The following is a 25,874-nucleotide window of genomic DNA, read 5'->3' on the forward strand; positions in this document are numbered from 1 at the left end:
TGCTGGGAACCAGGAAGCTCTAGAATACCTGGTTGTAACCACTCTAAACCCATCTCTTGACTGACCTGTCCCATATCAAAGCTCCTGATGTAACCATGAGGGAAACTACTGGCCTATTCCAGTATTTCTTCTTCCTCTGAGACTAATCCTTTGATTTTTGGACCTCACATGTTATTCACCTTGCCTCTACGTGAAACAGCCCTTCTGCTTACTCTGTGCTGATGAATCTGTCTTTGATTATCAACTCTTTTTAATGAATGAGAGCATAATTCTGTGAATTGTCTTCAATTATGCAGCTTTCCTGAAAGGTTGCTTGTACTTCTTTGTTTATTCTGCTGTCTTATTGTAATCATCATCCTATGTTGATTAAGCAAAGAGCAGTAAAGGGTAAGAGAGCAATGGCTTGTAAATGAGGTACATTAACAAAAAGAAGAAAAAAAGCACCACCTGAAAGATTTAATTCTGTTTGATCAAGACATCAATATAACTGTTAAATGAATTCTCTTTGAAAAAAAAAATTCTTTTTCGTTTTATCATCCTTCTTCAAAGACCAGAGATGGGAATGAGAAACTCTGTTTCAGAGGGGGAGCTAAGATTGCAGCCAGAGCCCAACTCAAAGAACAATCTGAATTTAGAATTAAGTCTTATTCTAAAATTCCAAATATATGTTAGTGTGGTCAGCTACATGTACAAGTTCTACCTTCATAAAAACAAATGTTATAAAATTATATTTATCCCCAAGGACACTAAAATAAATCACTCCCATAGGAGCCTGAGACCTCAGTGCTTATGGCAGAGGCTGAGGGATTCAGGCAGGCAGAGTGGCGTGGGAGATTCGGATTTAAGGAGCCTGTTCTTCAATTGTGGCTTCATCACTCAGCAGTTGTGTGAACTTCTTGGAACTCAGTTTTCTTGTTTGTAAAATGTTTTTGTAGGGCCACATTCTGAGTTTGATTGTTAATCAAAATTGTTTCACTTCTACAATTTTTACTAATAAACCCTCACCCACCCACTTGCTCCCTGTCACCCAGCTATTTTTATCGTGAATCCCTCCATTCTTCCCCTGGTCCTCTCCTCTCTATTATTAGACTCTTCCTGACATTATTTCTTTTCCTACCCAGCTTCCACTCTCAGCAACAGCCTCATTGCTGTTCCCACTTCCCTATTTAGACTTTCTTTGAGGGCAATGGTCATAACTCATATTCCCATGGAATTCCCCGTAGCTCTTATAATGATACCAGGTACACATGAAATAGCTGTTGAGTGATACTGAAGATGATAAAATAGTAAATTAAAACAGTGCACATAACTCTGTTTTCATGAGTTCTGTACTATTTCCTTTTGTAAAAACTAAAACAAAACAAAGCAAACAAATGAAACAAGAACATAATCTTCTTTATAATAAGTATTGCAAGTAAAGGATTGTCTCTCGAACCTTGTTGTTGATGTAGGAAAATATCTTTTATGAAGTTGTCCTAATGGATGTTTTCATTAGTATGTATTGAAGTTACTAATAAAAACACAGGAGTGCTTAAAGTGCATGCCTTAAGGCCTTGTGAAACGGCTTTGGTTGGGTAATGCAATACATTATGTGTTATCAGAAAAAAAGTAATGGTGCTCTGGTTGACAAATATTCCAGATGTCAACATCACCCATATATAAAGATGACTGGATATTAAAACATTCACACAGTGTATTTCTTCCTATTTAACACAGTCAATCTTTGTAACAAAAAAGACAAGTGAAAATAAACAGCAGAACCTGAGATCTCTAAATAATGGTTGATAATGCATACGTTAAGGACAATACATCAAATAAGTAATTCATTTATCTATTTTTTAAATGCAAGCAATTTTTTAACCCAATCCATTAAGTGAATGCTGTTTACCCACAGTAGCCCATTCCATTCCTGTGATGGACCAAATGTGTTCTTAGCCTTTCCCTGGGTCAGGTTAACAGAGGGCACATGTGAATATGCTTATCATTCTAAGCCCTCATCATCTTCAGAATCAGACCCTGTGATGGACTCCTACATTGGCCTTGGTTTTCTGAATCGAAGCCCTCATTCATGGGATTGGCCGCAAACAAACCAGTCCTTAAATCAGGGACCATTCACAGTGCCCCCATGGGGTTTTTAGCCACCTAGACTCTGAAATAGTAACCTGATGGTTTAAAATCAGAAAGGCTCTTTATTTCTTCTACTATATTTCTTTGAACTGAAAAGGAGTAGAGGCCAAAAAGAAGCCACAGGGATTATCTCCTAGTTTTCTTTTTCCTCTCTCACATTTCTCCCTTCTATTCTACTAATAGGTGTCTATCAAGAGGATATATACAAAAGACGTTGCACTGAACTTTAATAATCTCCAAAATCTTCACCTTCAAGAGTAGAAAAAATCATGAGTTAAATTTCTCATTGGTTTAAATTAGAGTGTAAAAATGTACTCTTACTGATAATAAAAGTTAAATTTACTAAAAAGCAGTATAGATGCCTTGTGTTCTCGAAAATTATATGGTGTAAGTTGCATACACATTAGACCTCCTTTTCCAAGAGAATGTTTCCTCTTGTTCCATTATTCAGATGTTTCAATCTTTCAGATCCCATGGTGAACTGAGAGCAATAAAATATTGTCTACAATATTTTTGTTCTAGGAAAATCAGGGACTTGTATTAATATGAGTGTGACTGTTTCTATAGCAGTCATGTATTACTCAGGGTTCTTTAAAGAAACTTTAAGGAATTGGCTCACACAATTTTGGAAGCTGAAAATTCCTAAGATCTGCAGTTGGCAAACTGGAGACCCAGGACTGGTGATGGTGTAATTGAGTCTGAGTCCAAAGGCCTGAGAAGTAGGAGAGCTGATGATCTAAGTTCTAGTCCAGAAACCAATGAGCTAGAGGCCCAAGAACAGTGCATGCTTCATTCCAAGTACAAAGGCTGGAAAAGACTAATGTCCCAGCTTAAGCAGTCAAGCAGGAGGAATTTCCTCTTACTCGGCCTTTTTGTGCCATTCAGGTATTTAATTGATTGGATCAAGTCCACCCACATTCAAGAGAGAAATCTGCTCTACTCAGCCTACCAATTCCAATGTTAATCTTATCAAGAAACACCCTCAGAGACACACCCAAAAAATGTTTGATCAATTTTCTAGGCATCCCATGGCCCAGTCAAGTTGACACATAAAATTAATCATCACAGCACTCTTGTATTCTTATAATAAATCATTTAAGGGAAATCAGTAAGAACCACAAAGTCTTTGTGTTGGAGATAAAAATGGTTACCCGCTTTGGAATATTCATGTTCATTGCTTATCAATTCACCTCTTAAGACCTCATAAGAAAAGAAAAAACTGTTGGGATTTACAAATAGAATTTTATAAATTGTAATCATAAAGAGGAGTGTCCTCACCCACCAAGCTATTGATACTAGTATATTTAAAAAATAATACATATTGGTCAATGTGACTTTTACAACAGACCTATGGGGTACTTATATAATTATTTTACGAATGAAGAACTGAAGGTGAGAGCAGCCAATCATCTGGCACAAGGTCCCATACAGAACTAATAGGTGGCTGAACAAGAAATGAACTGTCTACAGGACAAGCAGCCCCATAAATGTGGGAACTGTGTAGTTCCACAGGGCCCGTGGTCAAGGGGGTCTGCACTTGGTTTAATGTTCTGCAGTGGTCCTCTTGAAATGTTATATATTTTATATATATACATATAAATAAAAATAAGTTTAAATATGTAAATATTATATATAAATATATGAAATTTAAATAAACTTAATATATATATTTAAAGAAGGGGCCCTGCATTTTCATTTTCCACTGGGCACTACAAATTATGTAGCCAGTCATTTTTCTTTGGCTATAAAGTCCTTCCAGTCCATCACACCTCTTTTTAGAGATTAATTCTCCCAGCAGGAATAGTTACTACCTGTTTATTGCCAACCCAATGATGAACCCTTGCTGTTTTCTGCCTGTTTCACTTAGGAAGGCTTGGTACCTGAATTGATATTGAAACATTCATATGACAAATATTCGAAAGGCCAGCTTTTAGCTTTCTGGCTGGTTAAGTGCCACATAGCAGGACAAAAAATTATTTCATGTAGTTTGCTAACTCCCTTTAGTTGTTATTTCTTTTAAACATATTAAGTTGTATTTTCATTTCTACACATGGAATCATTTCCCTTCTCCTCCAGTATGTTCTAATATATTTCATTCTATTTGGACTTATCTAAGTTGCACTGGTTTTCTAAAAGTGACTGCTGCTACTGATATATTTTATTATTAATAATAAACATTTAATGTTGGGCATATGGTGTGAAGTCATTTTTAAAATTAAATCCAGTTTTTTACTGTCTAAATTAAGAATGTCAGCTTTGAAGTTAGTGGGTTGACTGACAATGATATTTTTGTTTTTTCATTTATTTCTTAAAGTGTTTAACATTTAATGTTCTAATTTAAGAGTTGAAGAAATGATGTGGTATATTTTTGAAACTTACTTTTATCAAACCCTAAAATACACTTTTGTTTCAAGCCATATATAAGACCGTTACTATGAGTTGGTGTTTTGAATTGGGACACTTTCTTTTCATTAGTAATGTATATTCCCCCTTTTATTTTAAAGTGTTCCCTATAGCCATCACATATTGCCACAGTTTGGGGGCATATGTGAAGACATCTGATCTGACTCTCTTACTTCTGAGGTAAAGAAACCAAGTCCAGTGAGACTAGCTCAAATAGTGACAGATCAAAGATCAGATGCAAACCCCCTGAATTTAAGTCCAGGACTCTTTTATTACACCACACAAATCTCTTTGATGCCTAAAATCACTAAGATTTCTTTTTAAATTTTCTGTCCATGATAAATATTTATATAGTCTTGAGCCTCAAGTTAAAGTTTAGCTTACCAAAGGCCCTATGAATATGAGAATCAGAAATCTGGAGGGAAATATTAGCTTTTCAGTAAAAGGGCAACAGTGTTTTTGAAATGTTCAATGTCATGTGAGGAAAAAAAAATTCTGTCTTTCCAATTAAATTCTCCTAACACTCAACGATGCCTCTAGATTGTTTTGGTAATTTTATAATTCTGTAACATATTTTATAAAAACAAATTGTCTAGGAAAGTTGTCAGTAAACTCATGTCAAAGTAAGTACACTGTGAAAATAATGTAGTTGACTCTTTACTGTAATAAGGAATACCAACCAGCAAGGTGGTCCGGTTAAAAGGAACTTTTTTTCTCACCAGGGTTCTAGTTTTTTGGTTGCTAGTGGAAAATAACAGAAATACATTTGCAATAAAGACAAATTATGAATTCTGTGCAACTGACAGCAGATCTAATGAGGGTCCTTTGAAACATGGTAATTGATTCCAAGTTGCTATTTTATTAATACCAAAATAGGTTTCTTCTTAAATCTGTCTATCTAGGTAATGCTTCAGGGATGCAATATAATTGTACTGACCAGGCGTATAACTTGTGATAGCCAATTACATGATTTTTGTAGGAAAAGTTGCCTCTGATGCAGTTTGGAAACAAGAGTTCTGATTAAACATTCCTTAAGAAACTAGTACAAATCTTTTTAAAAGATATCTTGTTTTTCCTCTTTCTTATGACCAATTTTCATAACTTTTACAGCTTTGCTTCCGTTATGCAAGTGGCCTTTTAATCTTATGCAAAGACATTACTCTTAGAGAAATAACTTTTTTATTCCTTATCCTGGTGCCCCATGCCACAGAATAAAAGCGGTCAGTCCTGGTTAGGAAAAGAACCCCACAGATAGAAAACCTAAAAATAATATTCAAACACCAATCATTCTTTTACACTCCTCACAGTACTAGAATTACTTAACTAAATTTCATCTCTATTGATCACCCCTAACATGCCGCCACAGCTGTACAGTTTCCTTGGTATTGCCTGTCAGCCACTAGGGGGCATCCTGGGGCAGGCAGACAGCTCTAGGTTTGCACTTTCACTCTTCTACTTGGTGGGTGTCCCATCAAGTCCTTGGCCAACTTAGTTAAGCTCCCTTATTCTCAGTAACCTCTTTTTAAAAATTGAGATAATAATACTAGATTAGCTTATAAGTTATTTTCCATATATAGAGAAATAATAATGCTGGATTAGCTCACAAATTACTTCCCATATACAGATGGATTATTGAGTAATACATAAAATGATAAGGGAACAAGAACATCTTGGAACTAAGAAATGTCACTTTCAGTGACTTTTCTGCCAGCAGCCCAATCGGACAGCTGTATTCCATCTTAGATAGAGAGATGAAGGGCTCCCAGAAGGTTGCTTTGACTCTTTCAAATTCTTGAAATTCCCATCTGCGGAAAAGTATGTTTATGGACCCAAATGAATTTCAGTCCACTGGCCATATGCAAAATCTGGCAGAATGTCATCCCTCCCTAATTCCTTGATTCTAGCTAGAGCCAATGTGCTTGGTAAGCAGGAATGTTTGTGGTCGAGGCATTCAGTTGAATAAGCTGAATTAAAATGTTTCAAAACTCCACACACACTTCAGTTGATAGTACAGCATTTAAGGCAGAATCATGTGGAACACATCCAAAGTGCAAAACTCTGTGGGAATTCCACCAAGCCACATACCATGGCTTTATATCTGAAATGACTAACCGGAATCACTGGGTGAGGCTCTTGGCAGTGTCCATTTATGGCCCATAAAGTTGGCTTCAACTTTACAGACAGGTTCATATTCCTGGAAACTGCAGGCTGCTAAATACATTGATATACACATTCATGACATGCATATATTCATAGGCACTTTGAAACTTGTTTCAAGGTGACAATCAATATGTTTACATACAATTCAACTTCAGGTTATAAAATTATCATTAAGCAATATGTTCATGGGAAAGAATTTTGGAGAAACCTTAGTCTTGACTCCCTACGATAGCTTTGAAGATAACACGAGTTCATGTGTACCTATAAATATCATTGCAACACTGCATAATACTTAGTCTATCAACAATTTTCTTTTTCCTTAATTATTACATTAGTATACCTAAAGTCCATGGTGGTATTTACTTTCTTAAGGTGAGGTTAAGGCTTCTTCCTTATAACAACAGGTAACACCAACTGAAGTACTCTAGTAGGGGGACTCACATTTATTCAGGAGTTGCCATTTGCTAGGCAGTAAGCATTGATTATTACCACGTATAATTTTGCCTCGAGGGAACATTTGGCAATATCTAGAGACATTTTCATTGTCATTACTGTTACCTACAGGGTAGAGGCCATGGATGGTGCTAAACATCCAACAATGCACAGGAAATCACTCCACAACAAAAAATTATCCAGTCCAAAACATCTATTATATAATCCTATGGTTGAAAAACCCTGCACAAAGATAATTGGTTTTGATTTAGTCTTCCTAAACATCATTTGAGGTGGATTATGGTGTTATCCTCATTTCTCAGAAGCAGAAATTGTAGCACTGAGAGGGGGAGAGGCTGTCCAAGATTGTAGAACTTGTGGAGGAGTGCAAATTTGGCTTATTCTAGAACCTAGTTTCTTCATCCTTGCTCTCTAAGGGTAGAGTCCGAAACAGAACTCTTTTTTCTGCTTCCAGAACACATTGCTGCCTTCTTAATTACTAGAATGAATAAAACTTACCTCCTGCAGAGTGAGTGAGTTTTAAAAATTTGTTTAAAACAAAAGAATTCACATATTGTGTAACTTTGGATTTAGGGTACCATTGAAATTGATTTCCTTAGAGTGTGCTAGAGGCAAAGTTTGCTAATCTGGTTGGTGGAAGAGTACTGGTGGAATCTTGCTTTAGGTTTCTCTCTCTGTTTAAGTTCCTGCTTGCACCTGTGCTAGTCAATGTATTTGTTAAGGAAGATTTATGGTTCTATTCTTTTAGGAGAGAATATTCACACTTTGGCTTTGCCTTTTGAGGCTTACACATATTATCACTAAAGTACATTATCATTTTTTATCTGGTGGTAGGGATTTTACCACCTTCTGAGTTAGGTGGAATGCTCTAGGCAGAGAAAGCATTAGGGCTCATCAGAGGAAATAGGGCCAACTTTGTTCCGTTGTTTTCCTGCCAAAAAGAAACAGGGGATAATAGAAACTCATCAGTTGCTATTTGTAAAACTGTTTAATTTCCCTGAATATTTTGTTCTCTTGTTGACATGAGCATTGACTGCTTTTTTGCCATAGTGGGATAATTTATTTTATACGAGGTGGTGTTTTCAACAACCACTATAGAATGTTCTGAATCACTGTGAACTCTATCTGGATAAAAATAAATGCTCTTATTTTCTCCAATGGATATTTTTCCTTGCCCATGAAAGTTATGACTGGTTCTGCTTATTCCTCAAACCGATTATATGAACTTCTGATAAATGTTTGAATAAAATGTAAGAAATATTGTAAATAAGCAAAAATCCCACAGAAATCAGAGGAAGTATGTTCTACCTCTGCTTTTCTAAGTCTGACCAACAGTTAAATAAATTCTTGGGTTCTATGAACAGAATTTTTACATGATGAATTTTTTTTTTTTTAATTGATCATTCTTGGGTGTTTCTCGCAGAGGGGGATTTGGCAGGGTCATAGGACAATAATGGAGGGAGAGTCAGCAGATAAACAAGTGAACAAAGGTCTCTGGTTTTCCTAGGCAGAGGACCCTGCGGCCTTCCGCAGTGTTTGTGTCCCTGGGTACATGAGATTAGGGAGTGGTGATGACTCTTAAGGAGCATGCTGCCTTCAAGCATCTGTTTAACAAAGCACATCTTGCACCGCCCTTAATCCATTTAACCCTGAGTGGACACAGCACATGTTTCAGAGAGCACAGGGTTGGGGGTAAGGTCACAGATCCACAGGATCCCACGGCAGAAGAATTTTTCTTAGTACAGAACAAAATGAAAAGACTCCCATGTCTACTTCTTTCTACACAGACACGGCAACCATCCGATTTCTCAATCTTTTCCCCACCTTTCCCCCCTTTCTATTCCACAAAACCGCCATTGTCATCATGGCCCGTTCTCAATGAGCTGTTGGGTACACCTCCCAGATGGGGTGGTGGCTGGGCAGAGGGGCTCCTCACTTCCCAGTAGGGGCGGCCGGGCAGAGGCGCCCCTCACCTCCCGGACGGGGCGGCTGGCTGGGCGGGTGGCTGACCCCCCCACCTCCCTCCCGGACGGGGCGGCTGGCCGGGCAGAGGGGCTCCTCACTTCCCAGTAGGGGCGGCCGGGCAGAGGCGCCCCTCACCTCCCGGACTGGGCGTCTGGCCGGGTGGGGGGCTGACTCCCCCACCTCCCTCCCGGATGGGGCGGCTGGCCGGGCGGGGGGCTGACCCCCCCACCTCCCTCTCAGATGGGGCAGCTGGCCGGGCAGAGGGGCTCCTCACTTCCCAGTAGGGGCGGCTGGGCAGAGGCGCCCCTCACCTCCCGGATGGGGCAGCTGGCCGGGCAGGGGGCTGACCCCCCCACCTCCCTCCCAGACGGGGTGGCTGGCCTGGCGGGGGCTGACCCCCACCTCCCTCCCGGACGGGGTGGCTGCCGGGCGGAGATGCTCCTCACTTCCCTGACGGGGTGGTTGCCGGGCGGAGGGGCTCCTCACTTCTCAGGCGGGGCGGCTGCCGGGCGGAGGGGCTCCTCACTTCTCAGGCGGGGCGGCTGCCGGGCGGAGGGGCTCTTCACTTCTCAGATGGGGCGGTTGCTGGGCCGAGGGTCTCCTCACTTCTCAGACGGGGCGGCTGGGCAGAGGCGCTCCTCACCTCCCAGATGGGGCGGCGGGGCAGAGACGCTCCCCACATCTCAGACGATGGGCGGCCGGGCAGAGACGCTCCTCACTTCCCAGATGGGATGGCAGCTGGGAAGAGGCGCTCCTCACTTCCTAGATAGGATGGCGGCCGGGCAGAGACGCTCCTCACTTTCCAGACTGGGCAGCCAGGCAGAGGGGCTCCTCAACTCCCAGACGATGGGCGGCCAGGCAGAGACGCTCCTCACTTCCCAGACGGGGTGGCGGCCGGGCAGCTACATGATGAATTTTTATCTACATTAAAAGTCAAGGTGACCAAACAAAGGTGGTATTTTAATATAATTAATAAGTAGCAAAGGAGACCAAGATCAGTGTCTTATCTACAGAAATATGAATATGATGATCATTAACACCATGGCAAAAAGATGAAATTAGTTGTGGGGTGAGGCAGGTGGCATTGGCTCAGGACTCATAATCCCAAAGAATTTCACATTTTGACTTCTGTCATCTTCCAAAGGAGAGCAGTGCTACTATCACGTAGGTATAGCAGCAGAACTAAAGGAAGAAGATATTAGTCATATGACTTTTGTCTTATTGTTGAAAAATACTAGATAGTACACTGTGAATTACTATTTCATCTTGAAATGATCTTGAGAGTCACACAATCACACTGTTCTATTTGGGGGTATATATGGTAAAAAGCATTACGTTTTAAATGTTAGTTAGAAGTAAACATTTTGACATCCCATCTTGGCATTTCTTCATAAATTAATATATGAAGAAATTCAAGTACAGGAGTAGCTTCCACTTCTCTTGACCTCTGAGGGGCCCAGGAGAAGGCCATCAGCCCTGGACCATATGTATAGAGAAATCACAGGGGCTGAGAGCAGGTCTTCTGATTATTTATTACTTCCTAACAAACCACTCCAAAACTTACCGGCTTCTAAAAACAATCATTTTATTATCTTTCACAGTCTGTGGGCTGGTTAGACCTAGCTAGGGTGAGTTGATGATTAAAGACTGTCATATAGGGGTTTGAACAGCCAACATAAATCACCACCATGTGGCTGATCATGAACTCTGCCTGTGAGCTGGGAGCTCAGCTGAGGGATCTGACAGTAGAACCTAGACATGGCCTCTAGTTGTGATGTGGATTTTGCACAGCGTGGCAACTGGGTTCCAAGAAAGAGTGCCACAAGAGCAAGTGTTTTAAGAGGGAAGAATCAGAAATGCCTATCCTTTTAAAAGTCAGGACTAGATCTGATGCAGCATTACCCTTTCCATGTCCTGTTGATTAGCAAGCAACAGGAAAAACCTGGATTTTAAGAGGCAGGAGGGGAATAAACTCCAACTCCCAATGGAGAGAGTGACAAAGAATTTGCAGCTGTTTTAAGCCCACAAAGTAGATAGGGAAATGCTGAATCTCACTCCACCTTAGGCCAAAGAGTCACTAGCACTTTCTACACATTGCAAATATTCAATAAGGATTTATTTCTCATGCTTTACTTGTATCAATTAACTTGATCCTCACAACAATACTGTGTGAGGTAGGTGAAAAACTGGAGGCATAGAGATATGGAGTCAATTGCCTGAGTGAAATAGCTGGGGTATCAATCAAGGGCTCAAACCCAGAAGGTCTTCTTCCAGGACCCCTCTCTTAATCACTATTCAAGCAATTCTCCCAACAGTGATTTTCCACACTTTTTTGATATATATACCATGGATTCTTAAATTTTTTTTCTCTTTAAAAATTGTTCCTTCCTTTTGAAATTCATCCTCACTTTTATAATTTTAGCTTGTCAATATTAGTATGACACATTTGGGAAACTTGCTTTATAATGCTCCAAATTCTGAGGAGTAACTATTCTATCTAGGGATGTGGTCTGTATTTTAAATATGCGTGCAGTTTGGAGCTAGACTGAGAGAGTAGTCAAGAGCAAAGGGGAGTCCAGAGACTAATTCCTCTTTTGGGTTTCTCACAGGCTACATGGCTTCTCACTAAGACATCTCTCCCACTCTTTGCAAGTCTCTGCATAACCTTCCTTGCATATGGGACTTTAAGGTTGCCACCACCTCTCTCCACATAGTAACCTGTTACACTTATTTCTCAGTGTGCAGCACCTCATTGTCTAGGTTATTTCTTAGATCAGGTTTCTGAAGGATGGAAAATCTAATTATTGTTTTATTAGTTTGAGCCACACTACTTATAGATCACTGCTTAACCTATGTTGTCTGTCCTTAGTTCTTATGCCTGCCCTGGTTCAGAGAATCAAACCCAGAGGTAAAGCTGGGGCTGGGGTTCCTTATGCAAAGAGAGCTGTCTCTTTAGTAGGAACTCTGGATTGGCTCATTTTGCTTTAAAGAAGTTATGGGCAGGAGGAGAGTAACTGAGAAACTGTAATTGAGATGTAATTAAAATAAGATAAAATTGATCAAATAAGCAGAAAAAGTGGGAGAATTGAATGGCTGAGTAGAAGTAATTTTTCAGCGTTGGAAGAGATCTCTGAGGCATGATAACGCCAGCAGTGGTGCTATATTCTGGCACATTAGGGAGAAGGGTTTTGAGATGTGAGTGAAGGTATTGACCATATCCTGCTAAGTAATGCTGTGACTGATTGACAATATCGTGGTTGAATCTAAAGCTAGATGACCCTGTCAGTAGGGAGGCAATAGTGGGGAGAAACGTTTCTGCCCTAGAAAGATTTCCTGTCTATTCTACCAAGTTACTCTGCGTTGCTCAAAGTAGGATAATTCCAGGTGACCAGGTCATATGAAGTTATATGTTAAAGAATTTGAATTTTAATGGCATAAAATGCTAGATTATATTATGTACATAACACTTTTATCTACACTGTAAAAATAAAGGTATTTGATAATATTTATCAGTGTTTGATTCTTCAAGGAAGGGCCTAGCTGCCATGGCTAATGCCTGTAATCTCCACACTTTAGTAGACTGAAGTGGGTGGATCGCCTGAGGCCAGGAGTTTGAGATCAGCCTGGGTTTCATAGTGAGACCGTATCTCTATCAAAAAAAAGAAAGGAAAAGAAAAGAAAAGGTGTAATTAACTGGGCGTGGTGACATGTGCCTGTAGTTGTAGCCACTCAGGAGACTGAGGCAGGAGGATTACTTGAGACCAGGCATTTGAGGTTACGGTGATCGCATAACTACATTCCAGCTTGGGCAACAGAGTAAAAAACTGTCACTGAAAAAAAAAAAAAGAAAGAGAAAGGGATACAAGTTGTATTGGATCATTTCTATTAATTTAGTACCCAAGTAAGTAAAACTAAAAGAAGTTCCTTCAAGAGTATTAAAACATGTTGCCCTGGACAATGAAAAGCAGTTTTCCTTAGAAGAAACTCGCTAGATCTTTCAGTGATGGTTAGCGCTGTGGACCACTGAGTCTAACCACAGAGAGTTGAATCCAGGCTTGACCACAGTCTGGCTTTTCTGAGTTACCTTCACCAAGGAGCTCCAGGATGCTCAGCTGAAAAACGGGAAAGTAACATTCACATGGAGATGTTGTCAGAGTGAAATCGATAATCTGTATAATTCTTTTTGCAAATTATAGTATTTTCACAAGTGTGGCTAACAATAACATTTTGAACTGTTAGAAGTAGTTTGATTCCAGAGGGTATGTAGTAGGGCGGGCGCTGGGGTGAACTGAGTGAAACACCTTGGGTGGAAAATTTAAGGGGGTGCCAAAGACTCAATATTCAAGATAAATAATATTTTAATGCAATATTTTAAAAATCACTACAAAATAAGTCCATGAAAAGAAAATATCAATATTTTAATTACAGGCAGGATCTGACTCTGCCTCATTCGCCTAGTTTCAATAAAACTTATTTTACAAAAGCAGGCAGCCAGCCCATGAATCGGAGTTGCTGTTTTGATTTTTAAAAAATATTTAAATATCATGTATCTTGATTACTGAGTATTTTTTTTTTTTTGGTGCCCTCTAAAATTTTGTGCTCTGGGTGAGTGCTTCACTTCCTACATTGTAGTCTGGGCTCTGGTGTGTAAGTTTTTAAAAAAATTTAATCAGAGATTCAGAATTCTAAAATTCAGATCCTAGATGTAGACAAGACCTTTGGGGCCATCATGATTAACCTTCTATGTAGTTACAAATGCTTTCTAAGCACCCTTTTTAAATGTCAAAGATTATAGTTTTTCCTTTTATAGCCTATGACCTATAAATCATACATGTACATGTGGAATTTTTAACCTTTTACAGGTTCACTAAACCTTGGCTGCTGCGTCTCGAGGGCACTTCATGAAACAAGAAAACCTCTTACCTAGAGGCCCTCGAGTTGGACTTTGACTTGCTGTGGTTTAGAGGGTCCATTTGCTTTTCTGTTTATGTTCATTTCTTTTATACTCAAGGTTTTTTCTGACCTCCTTTGACTATTTTCTGAGGGCAAATTTTGACTATCCTAAAAACAAGGAACATCTCAGGAAATTGTTTTCTTTGCTGCTTTTCAATATTGATGGGATTCTGGCAGTGGAAATATAATTAAAATCACAGCAGTTATCAAGTTCCTTTTTATAATAAACCTTTTATCCCTTTACCTAACCTGCCCCTGCCTTTCCTTGTTTCCCAGGGTTAAATGGCAGTGAGCCATTTGGCTCAAACAGCTGTACTTTGGCAGGGCTTGCTATGAATCAGATGTCCTTTTCCTCCTCGAAGGCAGAATGTGTCACTTACTTAGACTCACCTCACATTTCAATTTGCAAGTGAGCATGTGGCTTCTGTGCCTTCTATTGGCAGTAGTTGATATATCAACCTAAATGATAGCCCTTGAATGTGTAATTATTGCAGCTCTTCATGGCTTACCTTCCACCCCTCACCCATTCCTGAACTTCATATCCCTCTAGTTCATTTTGTGCATCTTTAAGGTAAAATATTCACCCAGGAATCACAAAGGGAAGAGTAACCCCCTTAAGGCAATGGTCCCCAACCTTTTTGGCACCAGGGACTGGTTTCATGGAAGATAGTTTTTCCATGGGACAGGGCTGGGTGGGGGGATGGTTTCAGGATGAAACTGTTTCATCTCAGATCATCAGTCATTAATTAGATTCTCATAAGGGGTGTGCAACCTAGATCCCTCACATGCACAGTTCACAATAGAGTTCGTGTTCCTATGAGAATCTAATGCTGCTGCTGATCTGACAGGAGGAGGAGCTCAGGCGATGATGCTCACTCACCTGCTGCTCACCTCCTGCTGTGTGGCCCGGTTCCTAACAGGTCATGGACTGATATGGGGTCCACGCCCCAGGGTTTGAGGACCCCTGCCTTAAGGAACTAAGAACAAAATAATAGGTGTCTGGTCAGACAGTGGGCTAAAGAGTGACCATGGCAAAGCTTCAGGCTTTGAGAGCTAACTGGATTGTTTTTTGTCCCCAGAAGGGTATGTGTGATGGTTAATTTTATGTGTCAACTTGACTAGGCCAGAGTGTGTGCCCCGATATTTGACTATACATTATTCTGGGTATCCACGAAGGTGTTTTTAGATAAGATTAACATTTGAATCAGTAGACTAAGTAAAGCAGACTGCTTTACTCACCAGTGTGAGTGGCTCTCATCTAATTAGTTGAAGGCCTGTGTAAAACAAAAGGCTGACCCTCCAGCCAGTAAGAGGGATTTCCTTGTTCCTGAAGACCTGGAGCTGGAACATCAGTCTTTTGCTTCTTTCAGACTAGAACTGAAACAACAGCTCTTCTTGGTTGTGGAGCCTTTCAGATTTCAGACTAAACCTTAGATCTTCAGTTCCTCTGGTTCTCAAGCCTTGGATTCAGACTGCAACTATACCATCAGCAGTCCTGGGCCTCCAGCTTGCCAACTGCTCTTCTTGGAACTCCCTAGCTTCCATAATTTTATTGTATATAAATCTCTTTATATACATCTTATTTATGTATGTATAAATAAGATATATGTATACATATACATATATAAATAAGATACATAAAGATATGATGTGTTATATATTAATATTATATGAAGGATAATTTTATATGTTATATATGTATAAAGAGATTTGTTATTATAAGGAAATGGCTTAGGAATTTCATATGATACATAGCATGCCGTGTTAATCAGTGTTCCCCAGAGAAATTGGAGAAATCTTATTGGTTCTGTTTCTCTGGAGAACTCATGAATACAGCATGCTGCCTGTCACTGGGAAATTCACTACAGTCTAAGAAACCTAACAATGTGACATACAACAGTAGAGAATATATCTGATCAAAGAAAAAAAAATAAATGCATCCACAAGCACATGGAAGATTATAGGGAATATTTGTCATTTGGAGAATCGTTCTGGTATCTGAACCCCTTGCCTATGTTTGGTGAAGATGGTGCCTTATAAATATTAATGAGAGGCAGAGCCCCTTTCCCTATGTAGAAGAAAAATAAAATCAAAACCAAAGCCACATTCTCATCATTGTTTTTCTTAGTAGGTAGGCATGACCCCTGTGACCTAGATTTGAACAACCTGAGGCACATACTCTGAATTTTCGACATGGAGTTTGTGACACAGAGAAGTGGGGTCAATGCAGATTTTTTTTTGATGATGGTTAAAGTGACAACAGTACCCAGTTTCTAAGCACAACAGCGGAAATGGTGACTTCAGGGGCAACCAATATCTGAATCCATTGGTGTCAGCCCGTGGTGGAGAGCTAGAGCATGGAATGTGGGTGCCGGGGGCAGAGGTCTCCTCACTGGGCAGGATCCACAGTGTAATTTTGGCTGTAGGAGTTCTGGTTGCATGGCTTCCGTTCATTCTCCCCATTTCTCAAATCTGGCTCTCCAGACTTCATTGGCAATTGTGTTACGTAATACGTTCAGTTTCTGTTTAATTAGCCAGTCATTGTTGGTTGTTTATATCTAAGAACCAGGTCTGATTCATTTACTCATTTCCCTAATAATTTTTCGAGTACCTACTGTATACCAGACACTCTTTTGGATGGGATAGAAAGAGCAATGATTAAGACAGACAATGTATTTTCTCTTATAAAGACTGTATTTTTGTAGGGCAAATGAATAAATAAATAAATAAACAAGAATATAAACAAGGAAAAATCAGCTTGATGTAAGAGCAATGGAGAAAATAAAATAGAGTGATGTGATAGAAAGGGACAGGAGGACAAGAAACAGTGTTCAGGGAAGCGTTCTCTAAGGAAATAACTTTTATGTTGAGACCTAAATGGCAAGAAGGAGCCAACCACACAGATAATGGAGAGATGGAGTCTTCTGCCAGGGTAATGGTAAGTTCAAAGGCCCTGAAACAGGAAGTCAATACAAGTTCAAACTCCAGGGGATTTTAGAGCTCCTCTGATTCAAACATCCAGATGTAGAAAGAAACTGAAGTGTAAAAATTTTTCAAGCCTTCTGTGAGGACTCTTAAGCGATTCAGTAAACAAATCGTAACTATAGTGAAAAATAAAAAGCAGAGTGCAACGTGGAAGTGAGTGTGTTTCTGTTTAAATTGAAACTCCCAGCACAAATGTTTTCCCTTTGTTTGGTACTTCTTAGTTTTTTCTGAGTTCATATTTTCCTAGCCCAGTTTTATCTTTCCTGTCTTTTCAACAGCGTGTACTAGGAGAACTGGTGAACTAGAAGCAACCCCTTTCTTCAATGACTTTCCTCAGGTGTGTAATGATGGGAATGGGAATAAATTTCAGCATAGTTCAAGTGTGTGAGTCAGTAAAGAAATACTAAGATGGTCAATGGACCAATGAGAAGTTTGCTACATCTGGGACCGACCACTACATACGATTCTTCTCAACTATAAAAATATTTGTGAAGTAAGCAGGTTTAAATAACTTTTAAAAACTCTAAAACAGTGCTGCCAAATACAAGTATAACATAAGCTATGTATGTAATTTTAAATTTTCTATTACCTACACTATAAAATTTTTTAAAAGGCTAAAACAAATCAGGCAATATTAATTTTAACAATATATTTTAACCAGTATATCAAAAATATTATTCCAAAAATTATTAGTGAGTTATTTTACATTCTTTTTAAGCTAGGTTTTTAAAATCTGTCTATATTTTACATTTATAGCACACATGGACTCTCAATAGCCATATATCAGGTGCTGATGCTGAATAGACACACGTGGCTAGTGACTACCATTTGGAAAGAGCAACTTTAGATGGAGGCTGATTTGGTTACAGAGTGCTTGGAGACCAGGAAGTGGGATAAATCACTGCATGAATCCTTGTAATATCCTAGGTGTCTGTTTTTGTTATGTTTGCTTCCTTTTCCATATTCACTGGCTCCTTTGTAAGTCCTCTGCATTTCACCACCCCTCTGTCACCAGTTCTGCCTTTTCCCCTCTTCCCTGAAAAGTTCTCTAAGCAGGGAAAAGTTGTTAAGCATTTTAAAACTGTCTTTTAAGTTTGTTTGTTTGTTTTTACAGTTCCCTTTTTTGGTGACTTACTTTTCATCTTATCCTTCATTTAAAGAAGGCATCCTGAAAAGCATAATGAACCCCTCAGAATCAATCCCACACCCTCTTTTGTCAAATATCTCCTTCCCTCCCCATAATTAAGAGTTTATAAAAGTAACCAGGAAGTGTTTATCCATGATGCTTAAAACACAAAAATAGGAACTCTAGGTTTTCTTTCTATATGGTGATAAATTTTTCTCCTTTCTGAGTCACTAGCTGATTTTCAGTTTAGGGTAATATTATTTCTACACACCTACTTAATTTTAATGTGACAAAAATGAGCTTTGTGCAGTGTTTCCTCCTGCAAAAAATGCTGCCTCTCTATTTATCCAATAGACCACACTGATTCCACCATGCCTTTTTTGTTTTGCACATGTGATTTTAAGAGGTCCACTCTTTTTCTAAACTATGAAAAGCTATATAAATATTAGAAATTATAGCATAAGAATGATACAAATATCCTAGTACTGATATATTCATTAACATTTATGCTTAACATTTATCCTTCCTGATATTTGAAAGAAAACAAGTAATTGTTAAATGAATGTGTGCAGGGATCCATGTGTTCCTTATCTTCATTCACTTATTATGCTATAAGTCATAGATTATTAATCAGCCAACCACCTTCTTGATATTGGAAGGGAGGCAAAATTCATTTTCTCCATGATGAAAATCCCAATTACTTGGTGCAAAATTAAGACCCACCAATTATATAAAGGTCACACATTCAATTCCTCACATGTCTGTGGGAAACATGAAAAAGGGTCATTGCATTTACCCTCTGCCATAGAAGCACCACACTTTTATGTTGCATAGTCAGACACCACTTAAGATACTGGACTTCCTTCAGCTACCTAAGGAAGAATCAGCTAGGACCCACAGTGTTTCTCAAAGGTTTTCATGTCAGGACTCATGCACAAAATATTTTATATGTTGACTGTATTAATGATCAGAGATGATGCTGTATACCAGGCCTCTCCTGGTGGTGATAAGGGCTGTCAGATCAATACCTGAGCTCCTGTAACCTATTCACAGTGTCCCAGTGGCTGGAAACTCTGGCCTAGAAAGTGTAGGTGATTTTTTACTATTAGAAGAAAAACTAAAGTAAATGCCTGATTAGTGATAGGAACTACTCTTTTGGGAGATGGCTCAGAATATTGATTGCTTCATTGATGGCAAATTGCAAGGACAACTCCATTTTAGGAGTGCCTGGCTTACACCCAAGAAGAGGATTGTTAAAAGGGTCTCTTTATCATTGATGCCCTCGCATCTCAGAAGGTTAGCCAGATTACTATTTGGTGGATTTTTCTAAGTGATTAAAAGGCAAAGCTACTACTACACACAAAGCAAATAATTGTTTTGTCATGGAATAGCACATTTTAGAACATTGAAAGAATATATAAAACTCCGGTGAACCAAGAGATCCTGGGAACCAAAACTCAGCATTGGGCACATCTCTCTGGATTTAAATTAGAATTCCTGATTGATAACTCAAGTAGAAAGAAGCCACTTCTAGTCTCTTCTGGACAGACTTCCCCTATGCAGAGTGATGGATGTCAGGCCCAGCTTTGTAATTAAGCCATCAGATGATTTGCAAAGTTAAATACTTGGCAAAGAGAAATATAGCATTCAAGCTACATATGGCATGTTAATGCTCTTATTTTGAAATACTTAAAATTTTCAGATCTAAAGTTGCATTTGATTAGATTTCTTTGAAGAAAAGAAAAGAAAGTTGACTAGATTTCTTTGAAGAAATCTAAAATATACTTTTCTAGGGAACTAAGATATCTCCTAAGACTTAGTGTCAAAAATGTCCATATATAGGGCATTTATTGAGTATTTACTCTGTGCAAGATACTGTTGACACTTAATTTACTCCTCTACAACATCCATATGAAATAAATTATTCTCCTCATTTAAGAATAAGACTCAAAGAGCCTCAATAACTTGCCCAATAATCCATTTAAGTAAGTAATAGAGCCAAGATGTGAACCGAACCCAGGTCTCCTTTTTAAATAAATCCTTTTGTTTAACTGCTGTCAAACTCTTTCCCAAGACAGAGCTCCCCACAGGGAACTTTAAATAGAATACTTGGCAAAGATACAGGAAAGGAGCTAGAAGTATGGGATGATTTGCTGCTCTATACAAACCATCGAATTTCTTTCTATCCCTTGGTTTCTGTAATCTATGTGCTTTATCTCATATATTGACATATAACAATTATAAAAGAAAAAATAAATCTATTTTAGTTGAAGTATTTTGAAAGTGTTCTGTCATTTTAAATTAACATTACTAGGTAGTAACAAAGCCATTTGGATTCTTATCCCCTGTTAACACTACTCCCTTTTTAAAGCTATGAATGTTCTTTGCCCAGATACTTAACATTTTGTTGAATTTCAGTGTTCTAGAAATAGTTTACTATTCTCTAAAAAACATTAGTGCATAGAGCTGTTAGAGCCAAGAAGACTAAACAGATGATTGGTACCATTAGGAACGGCCCTGTAAGCAAACGTGATGTAGCTCACACTTTCTCAAATCTGCATCAAGAGTATTTCAGATAGTTAGCGTCATTGTGTCTAAAGAAAGTTATCACATGCTTAACAAGTCCCAGGATATGAAAATCTTCCTTAACTTAGTATTTCAACAAATGCGAATACTTTGTGTCATGGTTTCTACATGCATATTCATAAACTTTGTAGATTGATAATAGATTATGATGAAACAATAACTGGGACATGAATCCACAGGTTATATGTTACAGAGGCCAAAATGTTTTTACTGCCAGTGTCAGAAAACAAACCCAGCTGGACTGAGCCAATTTGTCAAATCTAATTTGGGCCTGAAGTGGAAATATCAACTACCTAAGTGTAATATGATGGACAAAGGTTGATCTGTGAATGCAAAAGTCAATATGGTAATAGCATGATATTTTGCTTTGGAATCAAACATACTTGCTTGGGTTGAAATCCTTGTTTTCAACACCTGTGTGTCCTGAGAGCTTGGCCAAGTAATTTCCCTGAGTGAATTCTGTCTGCTAATAAGATCATGCCAATTAAATGTACTTGGAATGTTGTAGAGGCTCTCCTTTCAACATCAAAACACGCATAAGAATCATGGAGGATGAGGGACTTATTAATGTCAAATGCACATTTTTGGCCATGGAGAGCAGAAATCTCTCCTGCCCTTTCATTCTCTCACCTCTACATCTATGCAACTTAAGCAGTGCTTTAGGAAATAAATGGTGAGCAAGGGGCCATCCTTAATGTTGGAGAAAATGGTGAACACAGGACTTTCTTACTCTTCTTGTTTCTTTTTAAGACGTGATTAAGGAAAAAAAAATCACGAAGTTCTCACTTCTGCAGTATGAGTAAACATTTTGATTTTGATTATGAAGCCTTCCTAAAAGGTGAAAAAGATGGTAATGAGTCTTATATATGTTTTGGGAAATTATAATATTCTATAAATTTGCCTTCATTAAGTGGAGGGCAGTTGGATAATGTTTATTTTTGTGCCACTCATCCATCATTCTAAATAGTGGTGGCACATTTCTGACAATTTACTGTACAGATGCTCCTTGACTTATGATGGGATTACATCCTGATAAACCAATCATAAAATAAAGTCAAGTCAAGCCATCCTAAACTGGGGACTGGCTGTACTTTAGATCCTAGAGAAGGTGACAGTGGAATTACATGAGGCCTTTTCTTCCTTTAACCCTTAGAGGAGTTACTTCTGTTTGAAAGAAGTCTTCACATCTGCATTTTCAAACAATGCCAGACAAATACCACTAGTCAAATAAAAGAGATAGCCACTGCTAAAATTCATCAATAAAAGGATCTCCACACCATGAATGTAGTTTCTTCTTTTATACATACAGGTGATTTCAAATACGTAAACCATGTACTCTTCAGAACTGGATTAAAATCATATCGGAAATTTGACCCTTAGACATTTACGTCTGGCACATATATGCAGGAAATGAAGCCTTTGGCAAATTTTACTAGGATCCAAATATTTGGCTCTTGTAGACAGCAGTTTCCTGTGCTTGTGTCTCATCCTGCTTTTCTGGTCCTGTGTTTTGGCATGAGGCAACCTTGCTCCCATAAAAGGTATCCGAAATATGTGGAGACTTCCCTGTTCCTGCACACAGAGAATGGATGTGGAAACCACGTGGGGTTCATCTCATAAAGCATCTGCATAAGCCGTAGGGAGATACGGCAAGTTCCACAGAGAACTCAGTGTACTGGAAAGAAAGCTACACAATGGGACCTGAAAAGACTAAATAGTTCTCTCATCTGGCAACAGAGCTGTCATGAAGACAGGGTAGCAAGCAGTGTTTTGCAATTGACCCTGCTGTTTGTTCCTTTCTCTGTTTAAGGCCCGTGGAGTGCCCTGTTGATCAGGATTCTACCTCTCTGCCTTCCTCTCTCTGCAGCGATCCTCTGTCTCTACTTCTCCAGTTAGGCCCTCTGGAATTGTCTTAATGATGTTAACTACCCTGGTGGATAAGCACAGCAGCCCGCAGCCACTCCAGCCCCACTGCCTGCTGCTGCAGAACTCAACCAATGAAATCAATTTGTTGTCGACAGCTGTTCTTCTCCCTGCTCATTCAAGAGCTTATACATCATTCCTCCCCTCTTTCTTTGGGAAGTAAACCCTGGCCCAGGTGCAGAGGAAATGAGTAGATCCGCTAAGATTTCAAATTCTTTTTTTCTTCATGGCATACCGTCTTCCTCATTGCTGTACTATCATTTTACCAGCAGATGAAACCCAGGCAAGATGAAGCCAGAGTAGAACTGATTAATCTTGGCCCACTGGAGATAGATAGTTTTCATTGGGGGCCTGCTGCAAATGGAATCCACTTAGGAAAAACCAGTTTGATTGTCTTGAAGACCCAGATTCTCTATATGGAAAAAGAAGATGCTTTGAAAGGAAACTATTATGTTAACTACTAGGCTTCTTGGCAAGAAAATAAGCATTATGTTTGTTTTTTTTATGAGACCCTTCTGTTTTTATGTATTTCTATGGCTGCAGTTCATTTCAGCATGTGCAACAATAGGTGAATTCTCTGCTAATACTTATTGAATAAAATGCGCCAAGAAATAAATGCACTGGATATATTCAGATGGGTTATTTCATGTGACCCTGTATTAGTCAGGGTTCTCTAGAGGGAAAGAACTAATAGGAAATATGTATATGTATAAAGGGGAGTTTATTAAGTATTAACTCACACGATCAGAAGGTCCCACAATCAGCCGTCTGCAAGCTGAGGAGCAAGGAGAACCAGTCCGAGTTCCAAAACTGAAAAACTTGGAGTTCGACGTTTGAGGGCAGGAAGCATCCAGCGTGGGAGAAACATGTAGGCTGGGAGGCTAGGCCAGTCTAGTCTTTTCATGTTTTTCTGCCTGCTTTATATTCGCTGGCAGCTGATTAAATGATGCCCACCGGGATTAAGTGTGGGCCTCCCTTGCCCAGCCCATTGACTCAAATGTTAATCTCCTTTGGCAACACCCTCACAAACATACCCAGGATCAATACTTTGCATCCTTCAATCCAATCAAGTTGTCACTCAGTATTAACCATCACAAGTCCACCCCTTGTCAATTTGAACCCATGCACATCCCCTGAGATCATGCATAATCTTAAAATAGAGACAATAATGTCATAATTACACTTATCATAAAACAACTATCCTTTGTACAACTGGAAACACACCAATCCCCAACCCAAATGCTATTACATAAAGTTAACAATACTTAAATGATGATATGAAGTCAATAAATATTATGTCACATAAAGGAGAAAAGAAATAAAATGAAGATATTTTCTTGGTACAATTATATACATGCACAGACATGTTTTTAACAAAAGGAGGAAATACTCATGACAATTACAGTCCTTATTTCTGCAACTCATCACGTGGTTGTGGATGGTATTGATGGCTACCTTCTTCTACTACCCATTCTGTATTGCCTTTGCCTTCAGCAAGCACCTCAACAGGTTGTGTTTTTATTTTTCCTGGTTGAGTGACCTAAACCTTCATTCCTGAAGGGTCTGCGTCATTTACAGTCCTGCCTGGATTGAACTGTTGTAGTTTCCCATTGACCTTAATCACAGGGCATGGTAATACTAAGAGACACCCTAATGGATCTCCTGTATTCCATGCATACTCTTCCTTACCTCCATTGTGGAGTAGTAGACTGATTTCATCTTGATAGTCTGGGTCAGTCACCCCAGCCAACATTGTAACTCCCTTCTTAGCCTGGTGACTTAAAGGTAGGAGGAGCCTGGTGGCAATCTTAACTTTCAGTTCAATGGAATCATTATGTCTCCTGGTGGCAGCTTTCCTCCCTCTAGAACTAAGACCTCTAGGCCAGCATAATGTCATTTCATGGGAACAGGAAGCAAAAATTTTGCTAGTGGTTCACTAGGGGTGATGGTGAGTGGTGCCACTTCCACTTCCACCCCTTGATTCCTGGACCTGTGAATCCTGGCTATGGGAGAAACAGTACCATTTATTGGATGCTGATTCAGAGTATACAAGGCCTTCTGGAGAACTTTGTCCCAGCCCTGCAAAGTATTGTTACCTAGCTGGTATTGTAATTGTGACTACCAAAGGCCATTCCACCATTCTATCAATCCAGCTCCTTCAGGATGTTGGGGAACATGGTAAGACCAGTGAATTCCATGAGCATGAGCCCACTGCCACACTTCTTTAGCTGTAAAGTGAGTGCCTTGGTTAGAGGCAATGCTGTATGGAATACCACGATGGTGGATAAGGCATTCCATGAGTCCATGGATGGTAGTCTTGGCAGAAGCATTGCATGTAGGATAGGCAAACCCATGCCTGGGGTAAGTATTCCAGTGAGGCCAAACCTCTGCCCTTTCCTTGATGGAAGAGGTTCAATATAATCAACCTGCCACCAGGTGGCTGGCTGATCACCCCAAGGGATGGTGCCATATCGAGTGCTCAGTGTTGGTCTCTGCTGCTGGCAAATTGGGCACTCAGCAGTGGCCATAGCCAGGTCAGCCTTAGTGAGTGGAAGTCCGTGTTGATGAATCCATGTGTAACCTCCATCCCCGCCACCATGGCCACTTTGTTCATGGGCCTATTTGGCGATGACAGGGATGGCTGGGGAAAGAGGCCGAGTGGTGTCCATAGAATGGTTCATCTTATCCACTTGATTATTAAAATCCTCTTCTGCTGAGGTCATCCACTGGTGAGCACTCACATGGGATACAATGATCTTCACAGTTTTTGACCACTCAGAGAGGTCCACCCACATACCTCTTCCCCAGATTTCTTTGTCGCCAATTTTCCAATCATGCTTCTTCCAAGTCCCTGACCATCCAGCCAAATTATTGGCTACAGCCCATGAATCAGTATATAATTGCACATCTGGCAATTTCTCCTTCTATGCAAAGTGCACAACCAGGTGCACTGCTCACAGTTCTGCCCACTGGGAAGATTTCCCTTCACCGCTTTCCTCAGGGATGACCCAGAAAGGGGCTGTGCCGTAGCTGTCTGCTTTTGGGTGGTGCCTGCATATCGTGAAGAACCATCTGTTTTCCAGGCCCTAGTCTTGTCTTCCTCTGTCAATTGATCATAGGAAACTCCCCATGAGGCCATCGATGCAGGCTGGGGGAGAGAAGACAGGGTGGCAGGAGTGGAGACCATGGGCAT

The 25,874-nt window shown here is 39.6% G+C and overlaps 1 protein-coding gene and 1 pseudogene across 7 annotated transcripts in view; both read left to right on the top strand.

Moving 5' to 3' along the window:
• The window catches only part of LOC129136188 (ras suppressor protein 1-like), a 172,261-nt pseudogene extending 168,580 nt beyond the window's left edge, over positions 1 to 3,681 (top strand). Inside the window, exon 1 of the transcript XR_008537532.2 lies at positions 1 to 3,681. This exon is cut by the window's left edge and continues 168,580 nt beyond it. The product of XR_008537532.2 is annotated as a ras suppressor protein 1-like (transcript).
• Positions 1 to 25,874, top strand: part of PRKG1 (protein kinase cGMP-dependent 1) — a 1,291,606-nt gene that overhangs the window by 391,402 nt on the left and 874,330 nt on the right. The gene's annotated exons all lie outside the window — the stretch shown is intronic.

The sequence above is a fragment of the Pan troglodytes genome, chromosome 8 (genome assembly GCF_028858775.2).
Source record: "Pan troglodytes isolate AG18354 chromosome 8, NHGRI_mPanTro3-v2.0_pri, whole genome shotgun sequence".
Taxonomy (NCBI): Eukaryota; Metazoa; Chordata; class Mammalia; order Primates; family Hominidae; genus Pan; species Pan troglodytes.